Raw genomic sequence first — 16,969 nt, 5'->3', positions numbered from 1 at the left:
AGTTTGGAGTAACATTCACAACAGAAGTGGTAACAGTATAAAATCTACTGCTAGCACTGAAATTATACTTGATGGCGTTTGGTTTTCTCCAAGACAAGAGAGGCTGTAAAGGTGATAAGCTTTTATGTTCTTCAAGCTCTATGCAGTGCTGGCGTAGAGACTTTGAGAACTCCCTTCAAGACGCACTCTTTGAGAGAGGGCAAGGTGCACGGAGGCAGCGACAGTGCTGCTATTGTGGCTATAACCACCTAAGTCGATGAGCCAAGTGCTGTCTTAACATTGTGTGATTATCTCCCATGCGAAGTTACCAGCTCTCCCTACAGTCTGGCCTCACTTAAGAGAAGAATAAAGCCTTGACGTTTCTTACTCTTGGTGCTTTCATCTATCATCTGCCTTTGAGCAGTGTGTGGAGACAAGCTGGTTCTTTTGGGATGCTTGGCAAATGGAAACAGGACAGAAAGGCAAAAATACAGTGTAGGATATTAAATTCATTCCTAGAGCAAATGAAATGGAAACAGAGTAAAGTTAGCTTTCTGACTATGCTCTGAATCACAAAATTGTGACATTGCAATGGAATTGAAAAGAAAGGTAACAACATAGAGTTGGTGCATCTTAGCTGTAGGCTCTAGCAGGAGGGAAAAGTTATATGTCCTTAAGGTGTTCTTAAAAAAATTAACTGCAAGGAATGTTTTATCAGAAAACCAAGTTTTTACAAATGTAGTGAAGAACCTAGAGATCAGCAGTACGTCAAACTGAATCAAAACTGCTGATTTATACAACAGTCATATGTAATTAATTTTTTTGTACCATAACAGTAGTGAGATGAGAGTTGAAGTACATTTGGAGTAACAATAGAGCTGTAGATGTAGGTGAAGCCAGTGGAAAAGAATACAAAGAATTTTTTTAAAAAGTCTACAAGTGAGAAAATAGGAAAACAGGAGGCATATCTCAGCAGTTCATTTGAAAGGACACTACCAAAGACCTAATGCTGAAAAACCAAAGGAGTGAACTGACCACACCAAAAAAAAAGCCATAGAGGTTGATCTGTTTACATTTCCAAGTCCAATACTGTTGTATTGTGTGGCAGGCAAAAAGAATGATTAATAAGGTTCAGATTAGGGCCTGGCACAAGAAGAAGGCAGTGGCACAGAAAGAAAAAGGAAATCGTAAAGCAAACAGAAGGAGTGGAAACAGCAGATCTGAAGTGCTACCAGTTTGCCTTTGCAAAAGAAGAGAAAGTACAGCTAATTAAAGCCAACTTTGAATAATATGATGACAATGTCAATTACTAATAGAATAAAATAATGTTATCTATTACTGTTGTTATTCTTATTTGTTATTGGGCTGACTTCAGCCAAGTGATTTTCCTACTTTGTATTGTCTTTTCTGCAGATTTGATCCCTAATATAATTTTCAAGCATATGTGTTCATCTACAGATTATAGCAGCATGGAAAAAAAGAGCTGCTTTACTTATCCAACAATATTTTTTTTTACTATCTGATGACGCTGATCAGATCCTGAGCATATTTCTACTTTTCAGTCTAAGCAGCACCTGTCAGAATGAAAACAAGTTCTTAATAAGTGCAAACTGCTGCTGGAGGAAGAGGCTTCTGCAGGGCAAGCATTGGCATTGATTGCTGGAGCCATGTACGTTCAAAACCCATGTCTATACGGTAGACATAGCCAGGATCAGAGAAGTGGACAAGCGATGCCATCCAGAGGGACCTGGACAGGCTTGAGAGGTGGGCCCATGCAAATCTCGCAAAGTTCAACAAGGCCAAGTGCCAGGTCCTGCACACAGGTTGAGGCGATCCCAAACACAAATACAGACTAGGCAGAGAATGGATTGAGAGCAGCTCTGAGGAGAAAGACTTCAGGGTGTTGGTTGCTGAGAAGCTCAATGTGAGTCAACAATGTGCACTTGCAGCCCAGAAAGCCAACTGCATCCTGGGCTGTACCAAAAGAAGCATGGCCAGCAGGTTGAGGGAGGTGATTCTGCCCCTCTACTCTGCTCTTGTGAGACCTCACCTGGAGTTCTACATCCAGATCTGGAGCCCCCAACATAAGAAGTGGATCTGTTGGAGTGAGTCCAGAGGAGGGTCACAAAGATTATCAGAGGGCTGAAGCACCTCTCCTATGAGGACAGGCTGAGAGAGTTGGGGCTCTTCAGCCTGGAGAAGAGAAGGCTCTGGGGACACCTGATAGCAGCCTTTCAGTACCTAAAGGGTACTTACAAGAAAGCTGGAGAGGAACTTCTGACAAGGGCATGTAGTGATAGCACAAGGGGTAATAGCTTTAAAGTGGAAGAGGGTAGATTTATATTACATATAAGGAAGAACTTCATGATGAGGGTAGTGAGACACTGTAACAGGTTGCCCAGAGAAGCTGTGGATGTCCCATCCCTGGAAGTGTTCAAGACCAGATTGGATGGGTCTTTGAATGATCCGGTCTAGTGGCAGATGTCCCTGCCCATGGCAGAGGGATCGGAACTAGATGATCTTTAAGATCCCTTCCAACCCACACCATTCTGTGGTTCTATGGTTCTTTGATGAGAGTGTGACATGGAGGAAAAGGCCAGAAGAGGCTTCTCTTAAAGCAGCTGCTCACTGTAAAGAGAGAAAACTGACCACTCTTGTTCCTTAGTGACTTCAAGATAAGAGGATTTTTCATTAATTCTTTGCAACCAAACCAGATCGCCACAGGGAAGTACCTGACTTTCCGAAGGCAATAACATAGCACTCTAAATATTTGTGTCAACTTTGGAGCAATATAATTTATTGGCCCAAATGCTGCACGTGCAAAACATTGTATAAACACATGATAAGACCATCTATATGTAATTTATGATCTGCAAGGTAAAGGAACATCTTTTGGCTGCATAATGTGTTCAGTTTTAACACCATCGTGCTAGGCTTGAACACTGATGTACAGTTTATAAATTCTGTTATGAGTACTCAGCCTTTGCCCACTCTAAACCATGCTCCTATACCAAAATCAGGGAAATAACTAGAATTCCTGATTAATGGGAATCATGTTTAAATAATTTTGTTTCATTTGTGCAAGCCACTGGTATGTGTGTGTGTAACTGCTCTGAAATAACAGAGGATGTGAGCCAGGAAAAATGACAAATTTACCAGCTTTTCAGCATAAGGGATAAAGATTTCTGTGTTTTAGCTGAAAAAGCTACAGGTTTATTTGTTGATGCTAACTGAGATAAGATTCATGCAGGCCTGTCTGAAAGTAAATGTTCTCTTTGCAGAGGAGAACTATAAATCAGTGGAGATGGATTATATATGAAATACCAGAGCCTTCACGCTGTTATGAAGAGTATTCTGAGGAATAAGCTTTGTCACAAGCGCTTCACAGAAATCCCGCCCAGCTGAAAAATGACACTGGTAGTCTTTTGCAACTCTTTGAAGAACTTTGTTCTTTATGTGCTTTATTTCAATAACTTCTAAAAGGGAATAAAACCATGGACAGACAGTGTGAGGCAGACAATTACGTCCCCATCCCCACATATTTTGTGAGGAGCAGGAGAATGAGGTGCTAATCAAAAGGAGGCAACATGGACTGTGAAGCAAATATTTTGCCAGGAAAGGACACTGCGGTGTGGGAATCTCAACAATAGTTTTTCTTCTTCCCCTTCATTGTCAAGTTATTATTTGATTTTTGGTGGAGGGAAACTTTTCCCCAATCTCACTGTAAGCTTGCCCAAGTCAGTTCTGTTTTCGAACACAGACTCAAACCTTGGCGAATAAGCATACAAAAGGAAAGCGTAACAGCTGAGACTAAATGTAAACATTTATTTGAGGACAAGAAATAAAACAGGCCATCTGAGCTCAACTACTTTGCCGTTTGTTGTAAAACTCAAGCCCAAGTGTTTTTCCTACTAGTCCAGCTGGCAGCCTGCACTAACCATTCCTACACCTTGACTCATCTGGTAAGCGTGAGTCAGCGACCCAAGGAACAGGAACGCGAGCCGCAGTGAGGAGGTGAGCGCTTACTGGAGTGCACTTGTAGGGACCGAACTGAAACCAGGCAGAAAAGAAAAGCTGTTCACATAACATCATCTTCTCATTTCATCTAATTTAAACATCTCTGTGGGAAAAGCTCAACCTGTGAGCCAGCAGAACATCTCAACCACAGTTCACTGGGGAAGCCCTATTTATGTAATAACTGAAAAATACACATGGATATTAGAAAAACCACCAGATTCCTTCATGCATAACGTTGGGAATGATATGGTTGGGGACCACAAAAAGAGGTGGAAGAAGAGGAACGTTTCTCCTCTCCTAACCAACATATGGGTTCTAAGCTAGCAGTTGGCAGAGCCAGCTTTGGGGTTTGCAAGGGTCTCGGCAGCTGCCTGTGGGACTGCATCACAAGCTGTCCCCTTCTGCTCTCTGGCCAGTGGTGGGACAATCATTAAGAAAATTCCTTGCATGTCTATCTCAGCTGTCAGAAAGTAAGCCCAGAGCTGGTGGCCTGCATTGCCTGTACTCATCTCTGACCATGGTTACTTGACTAAAATACAATATATAAATTGTATATTAGTCAGATCAGATCCTCGGTGAGAACCAGCTGCTGTGCTTTCACTGCTGCCACTTGCACCAGCGTGGGACATAGCACTCATTTGCAAGGTACCAGTACTTCTAGGATTTTTAATTATCACTCCAGAAAGAGTTTCAATAGAGTTATAAAAGTTTCATGAGATGATGGAAATTCATCTCAAGAGCCAAGTATTAACAGATGTTTTTTAGGGAGATGTGCTGTTCCTCTCCAGGTGCCATAGCATATTCTGCCCTCTACTAGATGGTAATATAAGTATTCCAATTATAGTACAGTTCATGTCAGAGAAAAACAATTAAAAGGGACAAGAAGTAACAACAGCAATGAATCAATAAGTCCTCATTGGAGGTATCAGGAAAATTTTTAAGGGCTGAAACTGCCTAGCAGTTAGTGATAGACATCCTGTGTACTTTGGAAACTACTCAGTTTGATTTATTTCTATTTTTCCTTTCTGCACTGGTCTAGCTTTTCCTGATTAATTCATTTTCATCTTCCCAACCTTTCTCAGCCCTATGCAGCAATTCATTCTGTCAGCACTAATATATGTTGTTAAACGCACATAACGCTATATCTCTTCTGTGAAAACAATCAGAAGAAGAGACTATGACATTACTTTTCAATCTTTTTGAGTTGCTTTCATTTGAAGAGAAACAGAATTACTTTTTCATATTATTTCCCTGCACTCTTAAAATAGATGAAATTGCAGGTGTTGATTTTCCCTGTGCTCTATCCTCATTTTCCATTCCACCAATCCTCCCCATTACATGAGAGTGAATGGTTTCAGGGGCTCATTTTCGCATTTTGCACATCCTTGCTCTCCTCCATGACTTATCCCAACCATACTGCAGTTGTACTGCAAGCCCTGCATCAGTTTCCTGGGTAGATTTCCCAGGATTTCATACACAGAAGTGTATTTACAATCAATGTTCCTCTCCCTTAGGGTCCACAGGCAGTGAAAATATTTCATTTTCTTCTGTCTTTGCTTTTGTCTTTGGTAGTCTTGACTCCCAGCACTTTCTAAGCAGGAAAGCTCTGGCCTGTTAGAAAGACGTCTCAGACAGCTTCTATTTGCCCCAGTACCATCATCACTTTCCTCAGTCCATCTTGGGTAGGGGTATTGAAACTTGGCTGAAACTTGGCTTAAACAGAAGGAAGCTTCTTTAGTCCTCCCACATCCAGATTCCTCCCATAATAAGTCTGAAACATCTATGGAAAATCTTTCCAATTCCTAGGCCCAGTCCCTGAGGTCAGACCCCTTCCTTCTTTAGGGCATGGCTTTCAGGGGTCTGGGCATCACCTCAGGTTTCCATCAGCCCCCTCAGCTCACTGTGATCAGGACAAAAGACCTGAATACCTTCCCTAAACACAGCATGGTGCCTTTCCACTCGAGTATTACCAATGCCTAAGCAAAGAACTTGGATCAGGTCCTACTCCCAAAGGGAGCTGCCAGTGCACCGCCTGCCCAAGCTGCACTTTAGGCATGTTGGCTGGAGATGGGGAGGTCAAAGGGACTGCCTCTGGCATAAGCAGGACTATAAATTCTGGTAATACCAGAGGAGACACTATGTTTCTACTTTTCTCCCAAAGGGAGTTGGCTTTTTGAGCGATAAACATTTTCTAAACGTGTGAAAGGGGAAACCCTGCAACATATTCATGTTCTCATTTTTCATGAAATCTCCTCCCCTTTCTGACAACACCCCAAATTGAGAGAAACAAGAAGGATATTAACAAACAATTTTTAAACCAAAATGCAATTTATGCTCTTGTCAAAATGAAAAATAACCTGTAACTTCAAGGGGTTTAAGGCCTTTCTATCAGAAAAGGTCTTTTTCTTGCATTAGCTAATTCAAGAGATCCTTTAAATAGTCCTCCAGAGACTCCAGTTCCTTTTTATTACAGTTCATCTGTCTTTTATGGCTTTTCTCTCATGAAGGATTAATAGCTGCAAAGGTCAAGGGCCATTGTGATCATTTGATCTGACCTGCATAGCATAGGCCATCAAATTTTACCCACTAATTTTTGCACCGAATCCCATAAATTGCAGGTGAAAGATCATATATCTTTTAGCAAGAAATGTTTTCTTGATTTAAAGGCAACAAATGATGAGAAGCCTACCACAGAAATTTGTTCCACTGTTTATTTATCTTAGCCTTTTTCAATTTTTCACTAGAGCTGATCAGAATTTTTTCAGTGAAATATTTTGCCCTGAAGAAATGTGAGCATTATCGAAGGAGTGCAGTCCTTGAGCTTTATCTCACTGTTTTCCTTCCAGAAAAGAAAAAAAAAGTAACAGAAAGTAATGTATCCCTCAAAGTATTAGACTTGTTCTCATTGCTTTGGGGATGTTCCTTTTTCCCTAAGTATCAGGACAATTGGGGAACTAGCTTCCTCATGTTGACTCTGTAAAGCTAGGCAGTGGCAATGTCTCTCATGATGCCTCAGCCAGACGTCTTCAGACACACTGAGCTGGAAACTCCATCCTCATCAGGTACATGAGCCCAAATACCAGTAAAACCCTACATTTTCTATCAGGCCTGTGGTCCTAGTTAAAAGTGCCATAAAGCCCATTCATGCCTCCTGGATTTGCAAATATGGCTTTTGCCCCAGGAAACACAGCTTTGGCCCCAGGAAACACATCCATTGCTTTCAAATAAACCACCCAAAATAAATTAATCTTGCAGAAGGTTATATGCTAATAGAGACAATCTCCTAACTTTCCAGAGAAGTGTGCGATATCCTTCTGTCGATAGACAGACAGCAAGCCAGAGAGGCCCTGGTGATGTACAGCCTGAGCCACACAGATTAGTTTGACCTAGCGAAACTGTGCAATGTACAGACATTGAAGAGATGGTAGTAGACTTGTGGGTTTGGATTTCTTTACGTCCTTTCCCAAAAGATTATCTTTCCTGTGGATTGAAATTTAGGCACAGTAGCATGAAGTTATCAGAGTGGCTCTGACATGGTTTTCTAATAACTAATTTCCTCCCTGTCTATAGCATAAACCATGATCTTCTAGATAGAACAGGCTGTAAGTATTCAAAGAAACCCTTTCCAAAACATAATTTAGTTTCTATAAGCTGTCATGTTTCAAAAAATGATGGTTTTCTCATCAAATAATATTTTTTAAAAAAAGGAAATTCAGATGAGCCTCATTTCCTCTTTCAGAACAGAATATCTAGTTCGCATATTTTGAAGACTTTTTGTAATTTTTTTATACCTAGTGAAAAACAAAATATATTTTTCTAAACAATATGCCAAGAAGCTTTGATTCAAACCATTATTTTGCAGATAATTTTAAGAATTCTTAGTTTATGCAGCAAAGACAAATTTCCCAATATTAAATACTCTAAGTATCATAATTTCTGACCTCATTGTGACCACATTTATCTATTGGTAACAGAAATCTGGACGACATAAATCTCACAAACTCTATCTCATCAGTTTTATGGTAGAGTACAATAGAAGTAACTTCTTCAGATTCTTGCTCAGAGATAGGCATGAGAACACAAGCACACTCTTCGTCTCTTTCCATTGTAGAAGGATCTCAGGGCACGTCTACTCCTAATCCTGCCATCTCTGCTCAGTGGCTGGCAGAGAGAGGATGAGTCCAGGTTCAAGTGCCCATGATAACATAGGATGGAATAGCAGGATGAGACACAGAACCTTGAGTCCAGGAATACAGGCTCAAAGTCAGAAAATTAAATTTTTAAAGTACTAACCTAAATAAATTTTAAGCAATGTGGGGCTTTTTTTTGCAGCTTTATGCAATATTTATTTCTCTTCTTTCTGTGGTAGCAAAACATCAAGAAACTGAAGACTTTGCAAAGTGCTGTGAAAACACGGTAAGTGAAGGTACTGTACCAAAAGCGCTCACAACTTAAACACAGAGCGGGCAAACAGATTACAACTCATGACAGTGAGTCTACAAGAGTGTTCAGCATTAAACCAATAAATACCCTCCGGTTACAGCCACAAACACACCAGACTTGTTTGTCCTTTCAGTTACATTGGTCTCTCTCAAATGACTCTGAACGGGCATATTCCTATATGACACAAGTGTGAGTAACAAGAAAACCATGTTAATTGGTTTTTAGGCCAAACAATAGGAAGAGATTTTTGCAGATGTCAAGCAGCGATGAGCAAAACTGAACACTGAAATGAATTCTCTGACATGTCGAAAACTACTAGGATAGATCTCTCATTCAGCAGTAGATTTTCCTTTCTGTATCTAACACTCCTAATAGCTATTATACTAGGCATGTCATTCTCACAGAGTCTATTGTTAAATTTGAATAGTAGTTACAAATGCAAGCATTTTCAAGAACTTCCTGTTTTTTGGCAGTTCCATTTTTTTCCTTTTGTAAAATGAGTTCCATGGATTTTTTTTATGGCACTTATTGTATCAACTTTTTAACATCCTATTTGAAAACAGTAAGTGGTTAGAGTTCATGCTCCATTCTAAAACCTTACAGTTCATGTACGCTGTGGGACCTTGAATGTGTGATATTCTGCTGACAGAGCAAAAGCCTACTTAGTTGTGAGTATGTTTATTGAGAAGTCAATGTTTTGGCAAACCCAGTCAAATACACCTTCTGATTGTCAGAGTATCAGATGGGAGGCTACTTTACTCCAGAAACATCATTTTGAAGTGCAGTGCCTCAGCACAAAGTCCTGGCGCTGATTTAGTGATGACACATTGTGATAAGGCTCCAACATCTTCTCTGAACATTGCATCTTATGGACGCATGGTGTTTTGCACAAATACTGCTGGAGTAGCCATGGCACAGACCTGCAAGGCACAGCTAGGACAGGGACATAGCAGTAAGACCTGTTACTGCCCCCACTCTCATTTATTCAACTTGACTTTGGGGACTTCTCACATCATTTCTTAAAGCCCAGCACCCTGGGCTGGAAGCTTCAAGTGCTTCAAGCAGGGAGGTGAAACCGCTGTTGAAACATGATTTATCCATGAAAGCCAATGGTCTAGTCAGTAACCGTACAATTACAATTGATTTTCACAAAACAGAACTAATCATTTGACATACTTATTCTACTGGACTATCACAGGTTTTTTTTGGCTGATAAGTATTCCTCATTGTTGAATTTTTTTGAAACCAATTTCTAACATCTGGATCTATATTATGCTTGCCTTGTGTCAGATACCGTTTTTGTAAGTGCTAGGACAACAGGGTATAATCAAACCACCATTTTCTCAGCCTTTCTTTCACAATACTTAAACTCAACCTATCCATAAGGTTTGTACTTGTAGTGCTGCGTTGTAGGTTGCTAAACGGCAGGTCTGGCTGAAAGCTCACTGATGCTTCTCTGTGCTGTGCCATAGACTGTTTCTACTAAAGGTTACACAACATCCTCATTGCAATTGCTGATACTAATTAATAATCTGAAAATTATTTCACTTTTTTTAGTTGACTTTTAACATCTTTTTGAATCTGCAGGACTATTTGACACTGGATTGTTAAACACCTACACACAGAATAACAAGAGACTGCACAACATTCAATTTGAGAACCTTGGTTGAATCACAGAAATAGTACGAAAAACCTTGTAATTCACCAGAGTAATGACGGAATATTGAATAAAGACACCCATAAGGAGAAAGACATACTTCTCCTTAAGCCTTTCTGGATACCACCTTACATTTTTTCAGTGACCAATTGCATTTATTTGTGAGGGCCTTGCATTTTGGTAACACCACCAAGTATAGCCTGCATAGCAGCTTGCTATCTGCCTCACAAGTTTCTTCAAGGGGTTTGAATAACTTCAAGTGGCCTGGCCATACCCAAACTGGCATCCCTCAAACTTCTTCTCTGCCCTGAAAAGGAGGGGGCTGAGGGGAGCCTGCTGGGGCTGCTGGAGCAGGAGCTCGAGCAGTACTTTCCTGAAAGGTTGTAAGGAGGATCCGGGGAACTACAGGCCTGTTAGCCTGACCTCGGTTACAGGGAAGGTTATGGAACAGATAGTCTTGCGGGAGATCATGCGGCATGTGCAGGATGGCCGGGGGATCAGGCCTAGCCAGCATGGGTTCATGAAGGGCAGGTCCTGTTTGACCAACCTGATCTCCTTTTATGATCAAGTGACCCATCTGCTAGGTCCTGTTTGACCAACCTGATCTCCTTTTATGATCATCTGCTGGATGAGGGAAAGGCTGTTGATGTGGTCTACCTAGACTTCAGCAAAGCCTTTGACACTGTCTCCCACGGTATTCTCCTGCAGAAGCTGGCAGCCCATGGCTTGGATGGGTACACTCTTGGCTGGGTAAGGAGCTGGCTGGAGGGCCGGGCTCAGAGAGTGGTGGTGAATGGAGTTAAATCCAGCTGGCTACCGGTCACAAGTGGTGTTCCCCAGGGGTCGGTGCTGGGGCCTGTCCTCTTCAATATCTTTATTGATGATCTGGATGAGGGCATTGAGTGCACCCTCAGTAAGTTCGCAGATGACACCAAATTGGCTGGGAGTGTGGATCTGCCTGGGGGTAGCGAGGTCCTACAGAGGGATCTGGACAGGCTGGAGAGCTGGGCTGAAGCCAATGGGATGAGGTTCAACAAGACCAAATGCCGAGTCCTGCACTTCGGCCACAACAACCCCAGGCAGCGCTATAGGCTTGGGGCGGAGTGGCTGGAGGACTGTGTGGAGGAAATGGACCTGGGGGTACTGATTGATGCTCGGCTGAGCATGAGCCGACAGTGTGCCTGGGTGGCCAAGAAGGCCAACGGCATCCTGGCTTGCATCAAAAACAGTGTTACTAGCAGGAACAGGGAGGTAATTGTCCCCCTGTACTCGGCACTGGTGAGGCCGCACCTCGAGTACTGTGTTCAGTTTTGGGCCCCTCACTGCAAGAAAAACATTGAGGCCCTGGAACGCGTTCAGAGGAGGGCTACGAAGCTGGTGAGGGGTCTGGAGCACAGGCCTTATGAGGAGCGGCTGAGGGAGCTGGGATTGTTCAGTCTGGAGAAGAGGAGGCTCAGGGGAGACCTTATAGCTCTCTATAACTTCCTGAAGGGAGGTTGTAGTGAGCTAGGGGTCGGCCTTTTCTCTCGTGTAGACAGTGATAGAACTAGAGGCAATGGTTTCAAGCTGCGCCAGGGGAGATTCAAACTGGACATTAGGAAATATTACTTCTCGGAAAGGGTAGTCAGGCACTGGAATGCACTGCCCAGGAAGGTGGTGGAGTCACCGACCATGGGGGTGTTCAAGAAACGTTTGGATGTTGTGTTGAGGGATATGATTTAGCTGAGAAGTATTGGTGATGGTTGGACTGGATGATCTTTTAGGTCTTTTCCAATCTTGATAATAATTCTGTAATTCTGTAATTCTACTTCCTCAGCCTGCCCGAGTAGGGACCTTGGAGATCCCTTCCACTGCCATGCCATGCTTCTGCTCTCAGTATATCTGACAACCAGGCAGTTTGATCAACTGATCTCTGTATCTTCAGGAAGCAATTTAATCTGTTTTGCCCCATGCCTAAATTTTCAATCCATGATGACAAAGGTTCTGAATGATACAGCCACTGTCTTCTTCTACAGTCATTCACATCTTCTGTGGCATACTGGTTTAGGGCTTAGATCTTACAGAGCTGAAAGCGGCAGGAAGATATGGGTCCCATGGATAATTCATACACATGATGTGGAAGGCTCCTTATGACAGGTTAGTTCAGTCCAGGACAAAATTACTTATTTCCTATTTTTTTCCCCTGAGAAAAACACTAGCCTTGAAAAATCTTTGTGTTTTTTCGCCATGCATGAACATAAACATCTTAGTCAAAGACATTCCCAGCTACTAAGAGGCCAAACACAACAACAACCATCAGAAGGACAGACAAATTAAAATAAAAACATAACTTAAAAAAAAAAGTCAGGTTACATAATTATTTAAACAAATCATCACATAAATTGGTGGATTATCAGTCTCCTCACATCTGTAATCAGATGCCATTCTGGAAATACATACTTCAACCAAAGGCAAGTTGTTGGATCAGTTACAAATTCACCTGAGGGAGTATTTTGGCTTGTGTTACAGAGGACAGGTAGGGTAATCTGAGGGTCTCTTCTATCAAAAAAAAAAAAAAAAGAAAAGGTAAGTCTATTCTTTGAAACCTATTGACTCTTCTATTTTCATATTTTGAATTTTTAAACAAAAAAAAAAGTGCTTATGGAAAACTTTAGGTACCACCATCACTTATAAACAATATTGCACAATAAATAAATAAAACACCCCATCTAAATGTAACCAAGAAAAACTAGAAACTAGTGTCTCATCTCTTTTGACTTTATGAAGAGTTGTTTATTTTCTTCATACTTATGACTCTTTGGATGGGTAATATGGCAAATAGACGTGATATAAATGTGTTTTTATTACCCCTAACTTTCACACACTTTTTACTTTACTGACTGACTTTTGCTTGCAGTAAGTGGCAATTACCTCTTTCTAGAGGGATTTCTAGATGTTGCAACTTCACATAGAAAGGATCCTACATGCTTGCTGCAGGACTGGCAGTACAGAACTAGTATTTTGTTCTCCATCATAGCTTGCCACTGGGAAAATCAATCCAAAGTGACTCCTAACAAACTGGAAATGAGTGGTTGCTCTTGACATCAGTGCTTCAATGATGGTTTTGTTTTTTTTTTTAATATTTCTTGATATCTAGGAAGTCTTAGCTTCCAGAACTACACAATTTGTCCAGAAAACACTGAATTCACTTTAAAGAGAGTTCCCAGCCACCAGAGAGGTCTGACAACTTGACCTAAAGCCTGAAAATGCCAGGCAGCAAATAAAAAACATTGCTGTGTTTTTAAGCCAGTCTGATGCTTTTTGCTGCATAACTCACATTTTTCTAGCCACAAGCATGGACAATACTGTACATTGTGCTTTCTCATGGGGTCTTGGTTTAGGACGACGGCTGATTTTGCATTGGGCTCTTCTCCTTCGTATCATTTTGACCACAGAATGTAAGAGTGCTCTTTGAGTGGGGGAAAACATAAGGGTTCTGCTCTCTGCGGGCAAAAGGTAGATTGAAGCAACGATGAGCAAAGGGTAAATTCTTGCCCTTATATGTCCAGGCTGTTTATGGAGAAGCAAACAGAAAAGCTGAGGCATATGGCAGGAACCAAGCCCAACCTGGCTCGGAGAATTGCGTGCTGGAGCTGGCAGCTGCCTCCTCTGCAAAGAGCGTGGAGGTGGCTGCATCGCGGCGGCTGAAACAGTCCCGTGCCACCCCTTCCAGGACAAGGTTGTCAAAAGCAGGCAGCAGCAGGCACGCTGCCCTGCTCTTGCTGCACAGCTGCTCACTGTACACCAGCACAGCAGGGCGGCCGCAGAACTGGCATCCCAAATCCTGCTGCCTAGGGGTGATTGCCAGGCAGAGGCAGGGGCATGTTTGCCCAGCTAATAATTGCCTTCGCAGGCACAATGTGATTTTATAAACAAGGCACATATCCGTTAGGCTGCTCAGGGCAGTGAGACATTTCCTATTCCACCCTCCACTGAGCAGATTTTTATATATATTTATATATATATATATAGCTAATTGGATAGCAATACAGTAAATAAATACCAGCTTCTGACTCAAACTGTGCTAGCTCTCCTCAATACACAACAGGAGCCCTGAGCATCTAAATGTCTATCATTCCTCCAACAGTCACACTGACTAATGGTATCTTTAACCATAGGATTATTTTTTTCTAATGCATCTGAGTTGTTTATCCCACGCTAAACCCACCCTGGATCTGATGAGTGCTACAGTCTGGCTACACGCTGCTAATCCCCCAAGGGGAAGCATCTCCATGAGTGTTTAAGATGATTCCTCTCGCTAACATCTAACACCAGTGACTGAGGTGGTTCGAGGGAGCTTTACAATCCTCTCCCCCCCGGGGATACAGCAGGGACAGCCTGTGCAGGATGAATCAATGCCATACGTCAAGCATTGTTTGTATATGTTTCAGTGTATCCAGGCAAAGTCTTTTAACTTTCCATCCTAGAGCCCGAGCAGTACTTTCCTGAATGTCAGCCAGGAAAATTTTGTAGATTTGGCAGCAGGACTGTGGGAAGCCTGGTTGAAGACCAGCCCAGAATGCTGGAGCAGAGGCTTTATATAAAGAGAGAGAATCCAAACACCTTCCTTTGTTTCGTGATACAAACGAATACAAATGGAGCCCTGAGATTGCAATCAGGCCCTATTGTATAAGCACAGGCCTTTCCATTACTCCATCGCAGCTTTTTGGCATGTAGAACTTCATTATTTTTCAGCTGGAAAACTAATTAAAATGAATTCTTTTTTATTTATCGGAGTGTTAATGCTTCAGTTCTCGAGTCCTCCGCTGGCTTCCAGCCATTTAATTTTGGTCCCTAGGGCAAAGCCTGACAAATTAAGATAAAGCCATTACTTAATGTTCCCCTCCTGAGAGAAAACAAGAAGTATTTCCTGTTCTTATTACTTGCATGAAGTCAATTTCCATGGTAAAAATTTGGTACGATCAGAGCCTCTGCGCCCCACACCTCCCTCAATCTGTCCTCCCCGCTCTGCTGCAGAGGCAGGGATTGCTGCCGGCCTTCAGCCGGGCTTTCCGCTTACGCCCAGAAAATCATGGGGTAAACAGAGGTGCTTGGCCTTTGCCAAGGCGCTTGGCCTTTGCTGTTCGGGAGTCACCCTCTCCGATACCTCTAAGGTATTTTTGCTTTGAGAGGTGTAATATGCAGTGCTGTGTTTTATCTCCAAGGAGAAGCCCAGGGATCCCGGCCATGCCAAGCAGCTGAGTCAGAGCTGTGGTACGGGCACTGCCCAGTTCAAGCACATTCAAAGCAGCCAAAAGCTGCCTTTATTTTTTTTTTTGTTCCCCCAAAGTGTAGATCACAAAAGTTCACGCACTTGTCAAGCGGTGTGTTGATTTAACAGATACCGTTTCTCCATCCTCCCCCAGCTGTGGAGCCTGGCGCAGTGGGTAACAAACAGCCCTTCCCATGGCAACAGGATCCAATGCCCTCATGCTAAGGGGAATGAGAGGACTCTGGCGAGCAAACGGGCCCGCAGCTCAGGAAAGCAGCCAGGATGATGCAAAAAGTTTAGAGGGGAAGCAGCAAAACAAGCAGAAGGGAAACACAGCGACGTGCCTGCAGATGTGAAGGGACGGACGGACAGCAGCGTTACTGTATTTCCCTCCCCGTTCGGTGTCCCCGATACAAACCTCATGCCCCTTGGCCACCAGAGCCCTGCCCAGCATTGCTTGGCTTTTCAATGCTCTCTTTATAACATTCCTGCACTTAAACAAAGCCGACTCCATTCAAACACAGCTCAATAGCAGGAGTTCCCCCAAATATTTTCCTAAAGCCAGCTTCTTTAGGGAAAGACTTGGCTAAACAAGGAGACGGCGTGCTGAGTGCTGTTGAGCTCTGTTATCTGAGATTTGTTGCCATGTTTGGGACTGAGAACAGCTATTGCAAAACACCTGTTGAGTCCCTGGCAGCGGCACACCAGGCCAGGCTATGCCAGTGCTCCGAGGGGATGAATTTGCTCTGTGACCCCCTCCAGGCTTGGGACACCCTGCTTCCACAGCTGCGCTGGTGCAAGCCCTTGCTAAGAGCCAGGAGCAGCTTACACAAGCATCAGCATGCCTCTGCTGTGCCAACGCGTGCCAGGGCCAGGGCCCTTGGCCCCTGCAGCACTGGGCTGTGCCTACGGCCTCCTCCTCCGCCATGTGCCTGAGTCAGAGCGAGCTCCTCCTTCTGGCTGGGACTGGGCCCCATCTCACCACTGCTGCCCAGAGAGGGCGGGAAAACACAGCCCCAAGGTGCCTCCAGGCAGGACCACCCCACAGCTTGCCCATGAGGATTTCAGGTTCTCCAACGCTGCGAGCAGGAAGGGAAGCTGGAAAGGAGCCCAGACTTGGGTGAAGAGGGAGCTAGAAGCCCCCAGCTCCCGCATTACTGGGGCAGGCACAAACAAAAACATCCTCAAGGGCAGATGTGTCAGAAGGAAGCAAAGGACGCAGCTCTGCTTCTGCTAGGCTGCGCCAGCCAAGGAAGAAGCCGAGTGAGGCATACGGGGAACAAAACCAATCCACCGAAGACCTTCACCCCGCTCAAGTGAATGGCAATATACCCCTGCTTTCCTTACACACCCGCCCCCGCAAATCAGTTTTTCTCTGCTGATACTCTTTTGGAGAGTGCTGTTCATTAAAAAAAAAAAATAAATAGACATAAGATTTGAAGATGCCCTTTTAACTATTCTTTTAAAACTCCAACATTTTAGAGGGGAATTATTTGTTGCACATCCTCAATTTTTCTAATCTCAGCACAAATCTGTGACAGGTCATCTTGTCCTCCCACCTATCATTGAATTCCATATGGCTGAACTGTACTGGGTACATGAGTTGTTAAAGAAGCAGAAAT

Source organism: Chlamydotis macqueenii, chromosome 1 (genome assembly GCF_036417535.1).
Source record: "Chlamydotis macqueenii isolate bChlMac1 chromosome 1, bChlMac1.mat, whole genome shotgun sequence".
NCBI lineage: Eukaryota > Metazoa > Chordata > Aves > Otidiformes > Otididae > Chlamydotis > Chlamydotis macqueenii.
Note: the sequence above shows the minus strand (reverse complement) of the source record.